Below are 10,529 nucleotides of genomic sequence, written 5' to 3'. Positions count from 1 at the left end.
TATAACTTCTATGTTGACCTCAAGAGTTCATTTTACCATCTTTCATGCTTAAAAATTACAAAATCATAGCATTTTAGTCTAAATTTAACAGTTTGACCTTTGCTTACTAATTTGATCATAACGTAAGTTCTAAATTTCTTTTTTGGGTAATTCCAACTCCATTGGAAAGATAACATCAAAGGACACAATTCTTATGAAGACATCAAAAGCTACTTTGGTAATTTCATATGTTTTTGCATGGGCGTGCAAGTGGGTGTACGCTCATGAAAATTGTTGTTCTGCACAAGGATGCACCACAATTAGGTGCCTTGGGGGAAAAAATCATTATAGTGAAGTGTGAAGATCACACAACTCACCAACTCAATTAATTTTCTCAATTCAATTAATTACAAGCATAATTAACACTCAAAATGTACTTTTATACCATTAATTAACCAAATGCATACATTCCTTTCACAATAATCTTTCGATTTCATCAATCTTTATCTTACTTTATAAATTAAGAGTTTTCTATAGGGACAATAATTACTCATAGATTCATAAATAATTCAAATTAACAAAATTCATTTCGTATATAATACAAGGATCATCCACAAAGCCCATACAAAACACAAATTCTCATCATACAAATCAAAATCATGAATTCTCCCTAGAACACAAAAGAACAAACAACAGGGTTGGAGCCAACCCCGTTACCTAAAAGATAACCCACACCCTAGAGAGAGAGATAAATCTCAATACTCTTACCTCGATAAACATTTGATTAAGGATGAAGATCTTCGAGGTGTGTTTTTGGTGCTTTTGTGTTCTCTTGGAATTCTTTAGTTGAGAGAAGGAAGAGCATAAGATAGTAGGATAAAAAGAACTAACTCCTAAACCCGATTTCAATTAACCCCTAACTCAACATTAACTCCTCTTGTTAAATAGATTAACTTTGGTTACACATTCATTCCCTCACATTTTATTAAAACTATTACAATTAAAACAATTGTGCATAACACCAAAATAATTATCATACAATACAATTAATATAACTTTCCCAAAATCCTTCTTAAAACACATTTTAATTATTTTTTGAATAGTTTTTCTTTATTATATAAAAGACACTTAATTATTTTTAAAACTTATATATTATTTTGTAAAATACCTTTAAATTAATTAAAACATATCTTATTATTTTTAGAAAACTTAGGGGGCTATAGTGGTTATTATCATAATCAATATATTGTGAACCTTTTGACATTAATGTGTTTGTTTGTGAAGTCTAAGCCAGAAATTTAAAGTGTATTTGAAAACCAATTTTGAACTAAAATGGAATTGAAAAAAAGAGTTACACTTATAAGCTTTTGCTTTTGCTTTTTTTTTTTTTTTTTTTTTTTTTGCATCAGAACATGTATTTTTCCATTGAACATGATTTAATATGGTATCCAAACATACATTTAGCCATTTGCAAATGCGTCAAGAAAGTAATACAATGAAACTGTGATCATTGTAAATGTGTAATAAGTTATATACGTTTGTGTCTTACATTTAATCTTTGTTGTATGACATGAATTATGTGCATAAAAGGATTTTTGTGACGGAGTATTGGTATGAAATATGTAACATCCTAAATTTTCTAAATAAATTAATAAAATATTTTTAATTAATTAAGTGGATTTTTGCAAAATAATTTAGATGTTTTTTATTTAATTATATGTGCTTTAATTAATTATGGAAAGTTGTGAAATTAATTCTTTAATTATGTGTATTTAGAAAATATGTATTGTGACACCCTTACTACCCCAACACATATATATTGTAACAATGTAAATAAACTAAAGAATAAAATTTTCAACGTTGGAAAAAAGGTTCACATAAAACTTTCATAATTGTTCTTCAATATCCAAAATAATTGAAAATAAAACTTGGAAAGTAAAACTTAGAGTTTACAAATTGTTTTCAAAAGAAAAGGTACAACTCCAAATACATAAAAATTCATATCCTATAATTCTCTGCCCCGATGTCACAATATCAAAGCACACCCACAATTCAATTGTTGGCATTCTAGATACCACTCATAGTCGGATCTTCTTCACCTAAAACATCCACAAATTATACGGTGAGAAAATAAATAAAAAAAAAAAAATATATATATATATATATATATATATATATATATATGTAAAGCACACAAGGAAAATCTACAATATCGTCTCATCATGACTCATTACTTAATGAAGTATTCACAACCATTTCTATATATATCATAATTCTATCAATCATGCAACATATTTACATCACAATTCACAATCATACCAATCCATCACAAATCTTGCAATTAACACTATCATTTTCACATTCATAGTCCACACAAATCTTACAATTAACATTATGCCAAGGCCATGCCACAACTGACATAAGTGATACAGGTTAATTGCCTCACTCATCCCACACTATGTCAGGGGCACGCCCTCCCTGTAGCATCACTTACCCAGGGGCTGTCTCATCCCTGGTCATTAGTGTGAGGAACCACAATCACATCACAATTCACACAAATCTTAAAATTAACCCTATGTCAAGGCCACGCCACATCTGACATAAGTGATATGTGTTAATTGTCTCACTCATCCCACACCATGCCAGGGGCATGCCCTCCCTATAGTATCACTTACCCAGGGGTCGTCTCATCCCTAGTCATTAGTGTGAGGAACCACAATCATATCACATCAACATATCATTTCATGTCAACATACTCACCTCATGTTATCAATTCAATATTAAAATAGTAGATATAATGTATATATTTGTACGAAGGCAGTACACCACATTTCATGTCTAGATCATCAATTTTACCAAATAATGTAATAATAATATTTATAAATTAATTTAAAACCAGATAGAATCATCAATTTAGTATAATCTTAACTCAAATAATAAAACCCCCAATTTTTCCAAAACCTAACTCACAGACACTTTTATACAATTTCGTTCTCTCTCCCAGATCATCATTCTTACAAATTAAATATATATTTCTAATCCTCAACACATATAAAATCTAACGGGATCATCAATTCCTCAAACAGAAATAACCCAATTTTTCCAAAACCTAACTTACAAACAGTTTTCTATAATTTCATTCTCTATCCTTAATCATCATTCTTACAAATTAAATATATATTTCTAATCCTTAATACATGTAAAATCTAACGGGATCATCAAGTCCTCAAACATAAATAATTATAAAATTAATCATAATCCTAAGGGACTCTTCCTCTACCCAATTCCCTCATGTAACTCTACATACAAATAATCCCCTTTTCCCCGTACCTCGATAAGCAGTAGCTGAAACTAGAGCAGGATCTGGTTGGTCTCCTCCTCTAGGTTCCCTTTGGTCTTCAAAGAATATACAAGAAAAGAGAATGTAGAAGAAAAAGAAGTCAGAACTGAAAGAAGTCAGAACTGAAAGGTGTGCTTTTTGAGAGTCCTAGAACGCTCTATTTATAGGCATCAGGCGTCGCCGGAAAAACCTGTTTCAAATCTGGAATGGCCCATTCTGGACTTTGACGGCATGTGTAAAATTCACATCTAGAACGACCTGTTCTCAAACCAAACAGCCCATTCAAGGGTTGCATTTAACCCATAACGGCCATATTTGGAACGACCCATTCTTAAACCAAAATGGCCCGTTCCCAACTAGGGTTATAGGCCTTTTTGGTAATTTGGAACGCCCCGTTCCCAACTAAGATATGTAGGCACTTTTAGTATTTTGGAACGGCCCGTTTCAAATTCGGAATGGCCCGTTTGGAGATACTAAATCACCCTCGTTTTAGTAGTTTAGAACGGCCCGTTCCAATTTGCGAACGATCCGTTCTAGGCTACTAAATCACCCCTATTGGGCTTTGGGCCCTCGTACAATCTGTGAAAATCGAGTTGTTACATGTATTTTATGTTATGTTTCATTTTTTTTAAAAAGAGAAGGGAATTGGTTTTAAAAGAAAGGTTTTTAAAGTTTTGCTCAATTTTTTGCCTTTGCCTTACACTTACGCTTCTTTTCTCTTTAGAACTGAATAACTGCCTATAGAGCAAGAAGAAGATCATCCTAGAGTTCTACAATCTTTTTCTAGTGTTCATTGAGGTATTCTCACTCTAGAATGTGAGTTATCTGTTAGGTTAAGAGATTGGCTCCAATCTTTTATCTGTGTAAGTGTGTTTGAGGGAAAAATCTCAATTCTAGATTATAAACTATGAGTTTGTGTCCCTTACTCTTCTTATGTTCCTTATAAGTGATGTTTGAGTTATGCGTGTGATGAATTTCATGTAATTTGCCTTAATCATGAATTTGTGTGTCTGTAATTCTTATAGGAACTCTAAAGTGTAGAGTAAAGTGAATTAGTAAGTTTGATGGTGTTTTTGCATATGAATGTTTGTTTGGAGTAATCAATGACTTAATTTTATAGTAATAAGCTTTAATGTGAGATTTTACCAATTTGATTTAGATTAAAAGTGTTAAAGAATAGTATGGGGAAAGTTAGAAACCTAGAAATCATATAAAATCACAATATGGATTGTCATGGATTGCTTAAGATACTTTAGACTCACTTAAACTAGCTTAGGACAAAGAATTTCTAGTAGGAGCTCGCTAAAGCTAATTTAACTCACTCAAGAAAATGATTGACTCTCTTGAGCAAGTAGATGAATGAATTAGCTTTTTTGGTCTTTGTGAAAGTTGTATTCATATAAGTTAGATTTTAAATATCATTAGAATCACCCAAAGAAGAGGTTTAGAACTCAATTTGTGATAAAATTAGTGAGTGAAGGTCAAGCTGTCAATTTTAGGCTAAGATATTGCTATTTTGTAATTTTTAAGCATAATAGATGACAAAATCAACTTTTATGGTCAACATAGAAGTTGTAGATAATTGTCTTAAATTTTTTTAAAAGATTAAGATCAACTTGATAGCATGTATATATTTGTAGATATTGGGTCTAGACCACACAAGGTCATAGAATGTTAAGTTGTGGAAATACATTTTGCAAGTGGTGATGGTGAATTGCTTTACCCTTTAAATATTTTATCTTACAAATAGTTTGGGTACATATATCAATATTTAAGAAATATAAATTGTGAGAGAGAAAAATGATGAACAAGTTATAATGTGAGGTGATTGTTAGCGACTTGAGGTGTATGGTGATAACAATGCTTAAGGAATTAACGTGTGATAGTAATAATGTTACACGACTACTTAAGTTCTTAACTTAAATACTTAGTTTGGTGTTGATCTCCTAGTAATTATGGTTGAGGTATTAACATATGATTAGATGATTTTATAATGACTATATATTTAAGGTGTTGCCGAATGATGTTATTGTGGACATTGTTATGTTTGAACTGTGAATATGTTACCTTTATGTGCTATATCATGTTGTGCTTGTGTATATATGGACCATGTGATGCTCACATGATATGAATTCTAAGTTAAGGCTTAGTTAGGATAAATTATGGGTGTGATTGCCTAATAGTGATATGAATATATGGTATATGATGTGACTTGTGATGATGGGATAACATGATATGTGCATTGATTCTTGTGTGACAAGCATCATGAGCATAAGTGTTTAGTGATGAGCACAATACAAAATAAATAACCAAGGAAAGTCCCTCTTATGTGAGCTTGGGGATTCATGACCTTGGGACCAACTAGGTCTAGAAGCCCCAGTTCCATTTGTTTGTGTGTAAGGAGTAAAACTTGGACAACATTGTTGTCTTGACGCTGGATGTATTTCCTCCTAGTGTAAAGTTTTGTGATGGATTGACTTGACATGTTCTCCATGACTATTTTATGTGTGCTTTAAGGTCGGGTTAAAGTGTTTTATTGGTGCCACATGCATATAGACTAGTGAAGTCCATATTCATAGCATTTGAGTGCATCGTGATTTATTAGTATATGTTGAGTTATTCTTAAGTTATAATTATTGTTAATACTATGATGATTAAGTTATTTGTACATGTATTTTTGTATGTTGTATGGTTGTCTAACTATATCTCATACTAGTAGCCAGAGTGAGATATTCTCACTCTCTTTTCTTCTATTTTGTGTTCTTGCATGTGTTTTATGGGTGAGGATCATCATTTTGATGATGAAGATGACGATGACGATGATGATGATGATGATGATGATGATGATGATGATGATGATAATGATGCAAGAGACAAGGCTTAGGCCATATGTTGGTGATAGTTGAGCTTTGATAGGATATGACATCAACGCTTTAGTTAGGATTTCATGTTTTGTTAGTTTCATCATGATTAGGACTTTTGTTAATTTCTCAATTGTAATGACTTGTTTAGTACTTCTTGGTTTTGGTTATGTTTTTAGATGTGATACCTTTACCCGAGGAGCTTTGTGAACAGTTGGTTTTTACTTATTAAAGTTTATCCCAAACTCTTTCATCGCCTCTTTATTTTATATAAGTATATTAGCATATGGAGTAGAGAGTGTCACATAAAACGCTCAAGTCTCACCCATTAGGTTGACGGGGTGAAACATGTTGCGACTTAACTATCTTGACACGCCCTAAATTGTTTTGAAGATTCGAACCTTGGGGATAACAACGTTAAGGAGCCCAAGTCTCACCCATTAGGTTGACGGGGTGAAACATGTTGCGACTTGCCTATCTTGACACGCCCTAAATTATCTTCCCCTAATAAGAGTGATGGGTGTTAGGAACCTTTGTTCAAGTGTTTGTTATCTACAAGTACTCTTAAGCTACTTTATGAGCCTTCGAGCGAAACTTGTGATTTTTTAATGACATAACATGCATATAGAATTAGGTCGAGTCAATGCATATTACATTTGATAGTTGTCTTGTGAGTATTGAGATAATATGTATACTTATTGTTGAATGTCAATTCTATTATACATTTGTTATTGTGACTAATATCCATATACGTTTATATTTTGCATGTGGTTGTCGACCTTATCTCACATCAAGATGAGTGAGATGTATCTCACTCCCTTTATATTATGTTTTCTTGTTTTATTTGGCTAAACGTTACTCGCAAGAGAAAATCAATGAGAAGTAAGTGTTGATGATGAGGCCTAGACTTCTTTGTTATTCTTTAGGTTGTGTTTTGATAGGAATGTGATATTAGGGCTAATTGGAATTTATATGTTTTGTTTGTGTGATGAAGCATTTAATTTTTTACTTAATTTTTATGTTTAATTAAAATTTTTGTTAAATTTTATGACTTGTATTGGCCTTTAGAGGGGCAAGTTATTTTCCTTTTTGTGTATTTCATGTTTATTGTTCAATATTTTATTTGATGAAAAAGTTGAAGACCTTGTTTTATAAACTTAATCACGTGAATATATGTAAATCCTCTACTTTAGGTGTTTTATTTTAACTATTCTACTGTTTTATTTAAGAATTTATTCAAAGGTTTTATTTAAACAAGAAGGTGTCAAAATTTCAAATAAAGTTATCTTTTCATTGTTATTTCAAATATTATTTGAAATTATTTTGACCAAGTCAAAAATTTATTTTTTTTATTTAACAATAAAATTTCACTTGCATAACTTTGACAAAATGTTCTTATGAACAACTTCCACATTAATAAAAGAAAACTTTTTTTTTATCAGCAAATATATTCATATTAATTATATTATTGGTGCCAATAAAGATAATAACACAGAAAATTTATTTGTTTGATTTAAATATAATTTTTTACCTTAATTTATCAAATAAAATAATTTATATAGTAAAAATTAGTACACTCATTTATATGTAATATTGGTTCGTACTAAACCAACAATAAATTATTCAAACTTAGTTTACTAATTAAGTTTAGCATCTAACAATACTCATCAAAATTAATATAGCATAAAGTAACATCCTTTGCCATCAAGTTGCCATCAAGTTGCTCAAGAAAAATGTATTATTTTTCCGCAATTGATAATTTCATGTTATCTCTAATGTACGATATTAGAGTCAAACTTTAATAAATTAACACATATTTTATTAAGTAGATGACTTCAAAAATTATTTATTCAATAAATACTATCACATATGAGGAGGAATTAAATTACATCAAGAGTCATTCTGAAAGAGTTATTCTTCGTCCTTATCTTTTGTTTTTCTTATTTATTAGATTCTGTACAGGTAAGAGCATTCGGCCACCATATAGCTAAAATCCCATCGGCCACCGAATGGCCGAACCTGGGGGTCGACACCCGATTGGCCACCAAGTACACCATACACTCAAGGATTGTCCTTAATCAAGAATTAAGGATTAATCACACCAATAAGTCGATTAGGGATGTATTACTTAATACGGTAATTTGGTTGTAGGGCCCATGGAGAATCAGGGCCCATAAATGTCAGTATAAATAGCTCATGTCACGAGGTAATGTCACTGTTCATTAATTACTATCGATATTTGTGCTTGTCCTGACTTGAGCGTCGGAGTGCCTTTTGCAGGTACCCTCCCTCTCACCGAAATATTCGCTTGGAGCTCTCGTTTGGCACGAGAAATTTACTAGTGTGCCCTTCAGAAAGGTACATTTTGGCACCTACTGTGGGGCCGAACTGAGAGTTTTGAAAGAGCAACAAAGTAATGGCTAAGACAAGAAAGACAAACGCAGAAGACCACAGATCTAACAGAGAAGAGGAGCATGTGGAAGTGGTGGATGAAACCAACCTTTCGGAAACAATTCGTCAGCTGAAAGAAGAGATGGCCACCATGAGGCAACAGAGAGAAAAAGATGCTAGAGAGCTTTCGACATTGAAAGCTGAAAATGCCGCCCTAAGAAGCCAAGACCCATCATGGAAACCCACTTAGCCGACCCATGAACAAACACAAGGATCGTCCCAATCCTTAGAAATCCACACTTCGGCACCTCATGCTTCGGGTGTCACCCCAAAAAAAATCCTGACTGTTGGATGATCGACAAGCGTCCAACCGGTCAGCGTTCATCGGCACCCCTTTACCTCATCTATCATGCAGTCACCTTTGTTAGACCATTCAGCCACACCAATTAACCTCTTTATCACTGGTCAGCATTCAGCAAGATAAGAAAGAGTCACTTCGAGCCTTCATGGATCGGTTCAACAAGGCAACCCTTGAAATAAGGAATCTCAATCCAGCAGTGGCACTTCACCACCTTACCACGGCTTTGAAGCCAGGGCCCTTTGTTAACAGTATTTGCAAAAAAAACCCTATTGACATGGATGATTTAAGGAGAAGGGTTGACAAATATATGTAGATGGAAGAACTGGCCGATTTTCGCAATCAAGCCCAAGCCAAACCAGTAGGCAAGGCCGAAAAGCTGGCCGAACAACCATTCAGAGGGCGGAATAAGGAGTTAATTCTTCGAGAGCGGCCCACACGAGGTCCAAAATATTCTCACTACACTCCCCTCAATGAAAGCCGAGCCGCTCTGCTTGAACAAACAAATCTTGTAGGTATCATCGCAATCGTTGACATTCCATCGAGGAGTGCGCGACCCTAAGGGATCGGATTGAAGACCTCATCAAGCAAGGACAACTCCAAAATTTTATTGATCGGCCAAACCCGTCTCGACAACGGACCGCATACCAGTCTCAACACCGGGACAGACACGAGCACTCAGACAGACATCAACGCGAGCGTAGCCGATCAAGAGATCGAAAGGAAGAGCCTCAAATGTCTCATAGGCGTGTTATCAATGCAATTGTCAAAGGCTTCGCGGGGGCAGGATCAACTTCCTCGGCTCAGAAAAGACATCTGCAGGTTGTTAGATCGGTCAATGCTGTTGAGAAGCGATCTATTCGGTGGCTACCTACCATCACATTCACCGATGAGGATTTTCAAGGCATAGACCCGATCCAAGATGATCCCATGGTCATCAGTGTGGAGATACATAATTGCATTGTGAAAAAAAACATTGGTGGATCAGGGTAGTTCAGCTGATATTTTATATTGGAACACATTCAAGCAACTCGGCATTTCAGAAGAGCTGATTCCGTACAACGAGACACTAGTCTACTTTGCCGGTGAAATGGTCAATACCAAGGGTTTCATTAAAAATTTTACTCTATTTTGCTTCGATGAAAAGGAATATCAGGATGTCCAAGTAAAATACATTGTAGTACAGGCCAACACGTCATACAATGTTCTACTAGGTCGACCCTCGCTGAACGCCTTAGAAGCCATCGTCTCAACACCACATCTCGCCATGAAATTCACATCTGATAGAGGGAACATTCTCACAATTTATGCCGACCAGAAGGCAGCCCGAGAATGTTACTTCGCAAGTTTGCGGATACCACCTATTGAGGAGAAAAAAGCAAAGTCGAGACGAGTTCATGCAATAACCCCTCCCTCCTCTGAATTGGTTTCAGCATGGGATTTGGATCCGAGAATGAATGATGATGAACGAATGGAATCAACAGAGGAAAAAGTAGCATTCCAAATCGGCATGAAAGCGTTTTAAGTTACATATATGGGAACTGTCTTATCGGAATCGGATCGCCAAGTACTAGGCAAGGTCATTGAAAAGAACAAAGAC

Source organism: Cajanus cajan, chromosome 2, assembly GCF_000230855.2.
Source record: "Cajanus cajan strain Asha chromosome 2, NIPB_CcT2T_4, whole genome shotgun sequence".
NCBI classification, from domain to species: domain Eukaryota; kingdom Viridiplantae; phylum Streptophyta; class Magnoliopsida; order Fabales; family Fabaceae; genus Cajanus; species Cajanus cajan.
The sequence above is the reverse complement of the archived record's forward strand: the minus strand, read 5'-3'. Positions refer to the sequence as shown.